The sequence below is a fragment of the Macaca mulatta genome, chromosome 4 (genome assembly GCF_049350105.2).
Source record: "Macaca mulatta isolate MMU2019108-1 chromosome 4, T2T-MMU8v2.0, whole genome shotgun sequence".
NCBI classification, from domain to species: domain Eukaryota; kingdom Metazoa; phylum Chordata; class Mammalia; order Primates; family Cercopithecidae; genus Macaca; species Macaca mulatta.
The window spans coordinates 37,889,755-37,893,992 of NC_133409.1; the positions used below are offsets into that span (position 1 = coordinate 37,889,755).

At 37.8% G+C, this 4,238-nt stretch overlaps 1 pseudogene; it reads right to left on the minus strand.

The window, feature by feature from the left end:
* Nucleotides 1-3,067: 3,067 nt before the first annotated feature.
* LOC708321 (high mobility group protein B1 pseudogene) lies at nucleotides 3,068-3,705 on the minus strand (annotated as a pseudogene).
* Between the last annotated feature and the right edge of the window lie 533 nt (nucleotides 3,706-4,238).

Here is a 4,238-nt window from a genome sequence, read left to right on the forward strand (position 1 = left end):
AAAATTGTCCCCTGAGTAAATGCAAGACTCATGACCCTACTCGATGTGTCTCTATGGTCATGTGGCTGTGCTGTTCATACTCTTTCACTCAAATCCGTCATTGCATTGGTCAGCGAAACCCCCGTGCTATGCTTTGTATTCAATTCTCTCTTTTTCACTTCACACTGTTATTCACATCTGCCAACCTGTCCCCAGTCCTTAATTAGCCCATCTCTTCCTTCCAAGTATGTTGCATCTAATTTTCAAGATTTAAAGATAAATTTTTACTAAAAGTTTTCCCCAATTGAATCAAACTATCCCAATCTATATCTCAGGGCCTCAATCAGTGTACATGTGGAAATACTACATGTATTAACTTTTTTGTAGTCTATAGTGTATTTTATGTAAGCCACACGTTTGTATAGATGACATTTACTATGAGGAAAGAATAGCTTTTTAACTGTAATCCTCTTGTGGATAAATTTCTTCTAGGAGGTAAGTATGTCAAAATTATATCTTAATTAGCCAGAATGAGTAAGGAGTACCATGTTGCAGATAACAATGGGAGGTAATGGTTTGTACCATGGCTTCTAGAACCACACACAGACTTGATTTGAATACCAGAATTTACAATCTATATGAGCTAGGCAATTTGTTTAAACTTCTTTGTACAAAGGGAATACTCAAGGGAGTACTTATTTCTTCATATTAATTGTTCAATAAATTTTAGAACAACATTTTCTGTTTTGCAGAGAATAGTTAACACAGGCCTGCGGTTGTAAAAATATAGCATGACAAATTGAACTTTACCATCAATTTCATAATGTTGTACACAAGGATAAGGTGCTGAGTGAATAGATTCATTATTAATTGATAAATATACACCCTTGAAAACTAGAGAATATGATCCTGAAGTCTTTGCTTTATAAAGCTATAAGATTTGTTTTCCAATTAAAAAATGAGATTATTATCTATATTTACAAAGTGCTAAATAGAACTCTTGTGCTTTCAAAATGAGTATTTAAAAAAAAAATTTGGAAGATTCTTATTAACAAAACTAAAAACAAAATAATCTGTGCCCTTTGTAATTATCGAGTTTATTTTCTGTAAGGTGTGAAATATCAAACTAGATAACTCTTATTGGCTATAATTAATATATACAACATCTTTTAAAGTATTAATAATTCTGAAGCTTGTTTGCATGTCTGTTTGAAATCTAGAGAGAGTATGAATGCAGATCCAAAACCTCAGGTTTTTTCCCATAGCTTTGCCTCTGTTGTAACTTCTGTCATTGACAAATCCTTGTGTCTTAAATTTGTTTGGTTGCTCAAGGCTTGGTTCCCCAAGTTTAAGCTGTTAACCTGCTGAGGGGAGTCAGGGTGTGAGACAGGTAATTATAGGACAAGCTTATGGGGTTTGTGTGTGAATTTTGGTCATGAAGAAGATGCTAGATATGGATAGTTCCAAGGGAGGGAGATGCTAAAGGAAAACAGGAATAGGAAAGAACACATTATGTTTATTAAGGAAAGTGAAGAGCTTAGCTTTAGTAAACTGCCCATAGAGTAGAATGGAGAAAGATAAATACAATGGAACAAGTAAGGATCAACTGGTGAACTCCCACATGGTGGTGGGATTTGAATGTCCTGCTAAAGGTTTGCACTTTGCTTTAAGTCTTGCTAAATAGAGAAATCACGTGATGGAATATGTTTTAGTTATATTATCCAGGCATTTGGTTGTGCAAGAATGGCTTAGGTCTGGGAGAGATTGAAAGCAGGAACTCATTTAGAAGTCAGCTCAATCGATGCCATGTGAGGTGAGAAGTGGTATCCTAGATCAGTAGCTGTGGCAATAAAGAGGGCAGGATAAGAGAGGTAAAGCAATTGTATTAAAAAGAATCAGAGCATTCCATTCTGTCTGTTTGCATTTGAGAAAATAGAAGAATGGGAGAAACCTACCCTAACTAGAAGATGCAAGCCCAGTGAACCAGCAGAACCGTGTCACAAATGGCAAGACCAAGAGATGATTTGTTTGGTTTTAGATATGTTGCTTTGAGATAATGCCAGAATCTTTAAATCTCGACTATCTGTCACCTAAGAGGGTCAAGAAGTAAAATGGAGAAGAAACATATGGAAGAGGTACTTGAACTGTACAACCACGTAAATTTTCTAAGGAGATAAATTGATAAGGAGAAGATACAGGGAGCTAAGGATGGGATCATGGGAAGGAGTAATGGACTGGAGACAGGAGGAGGAATGGTCAGTGAGGTAGGAGATGAATCAGACAGAAGGCAAAGTGGAAGGGTCTCTTTGTTTCGTTTTAATAAAAAAAATTATGTATACTTGTAAGTATTCAGAATGACAACAAAAGAGCTGCGACTTTTTTTGCAATTAAAGTGGTATTCAGTTAACATAACAATTATTTTGCATAAGCTGCATCAGAGACAACTGAAAATGTAAAAAACTACCATCCCCACATATAACTAATTTGTGCTCTGCACCAACAAGAACCTGCTTTAAATTTCATGCCAATTTACAACCTCCATACTGTACCAGGCAAGGTTAGGGGCTATTGAGAATACCACCAGGAGGGGCTATTTAAAGACACAGTGGGTTAGTGTGTTAATTATACAAAAAAAGACACTGTATAATTTAAAAACTCATCTTACATAGCCTTACATTTCGGTTTTTTTCTTTAAAAGAAATGAGTTGTGTATAGGAGGGTTAAATGTTTTATTATTTAAAAAAAATTTATTATTATTATTTTTTAAGATGGAGTCTTGCTCTGTTGCCCAGGCTGGAGTGCAGTGGCACAATCTCCACTCACTGCAAGCTCCGCCTCCTGGGTTCACACCATTCTCCTGCCTCAGCCTCCCGAGTACCTGTGACTACAGGTGTCTGCCACCACGCCCGGCTAATTTTTTTGTATTTTTAGTAGAGATGGGGTTTCACTGTGTTAGCTGGGATGGTCTCTATCTCCTGACCTCGTGATCTGCCCGCCTTGGCCTCCCAAAGTGCTGGGATTATAGGTGTGAGCCACTGCGCCTGGCTGAATGTTTTATAGACAAGAAAAAAACTGTGATAGAACCAACTTATTCATCATCATCATCATCTTCTTCTTCATCTTCATCCTCTTAATCTTCCTCTTCCTCATCCTCTTCATCTTCCTCCTCTTTCTTTTTCTTGCCTTTCTCAGCCTTGGCAACTCCCTCTTTCACTGCATCAGGTTTTCCTTTAGCTTGGTGTGCAGCAATATCCTTTTCATATTTTTCCTTCAGGTTCACAGCCTTCTTTTCGTAAGGATGCTTGTCATCTGCAGCTGTGTCATTCCACAGCTTTCCCAGCATCTTCACAACACCACCAATGCATAGGACAGGATGGATGTTCTCCTTTGATTTTTTCGTGATACTCAGAACACAACAAGAAAAAGGCCAAAGGAGGCCTCTTGGGTGCATTGGGATCCTTGAAGTTCTTTTTGGTCTCCCCTTTAGGAGGGATACAGGTTGTCATTTCTCTTTCATAACAGGCCTTGTCCGCCTCTGCCATATCTTCACATTTTTCTTTCTCTTTAGCAGACGTGGTCTTCCACCTCTCTGAGCATATCTTAGATAATTCTGAGAACTTGACCGAAGCATCTTCGTTGTGCTTCTTGTGCTGCTCCTGACAAGTTTGCACAAGAATGCTGTGAAGACATTTTGCCTCTCAGCTTCTTAAGATCTCTTCTGCCCATGTTTCATTATTTTTCCTCAGAAAGACACAGAGTTGCCCTGTGCCAGTCCAGCTTTCACTTGCCCCGGTGCTGTCTCTATGGAGCTCAGCGTACTGTAATGGCGGCGAGAGTGAGAGCCAGACACGGCCTCCCTGGAAGACTTTCTTGAATGCTGAATAATTAATAGTACACCATGCAGCAGAGAACTAGGGCACAGGTTCCCAGGGAAGACTGTGTCCTCTTTACATTTACAACTTGCCTCTCAATATTTATGCACACACTGCTACATGATGTAAACATTGAAATATTTATCATGGAATAAATTTAGATAAATAGTGATAAAAATAAGATTACTCATTTTTGATTCATTAAATTTATGTGAGAAAATAGGTACAGTCTTTTTAGCAAATTGCAAAGAAATTGATTTCTGTATCAGTAGTATAAGGATAATAATAAAAATTATGTAATATACTGAGCTACTGCAATCACAAATCATGTATACTATGATGTGAATGAACTACCCACACTTCTAATATCAGCCTCCTCACCAGAAG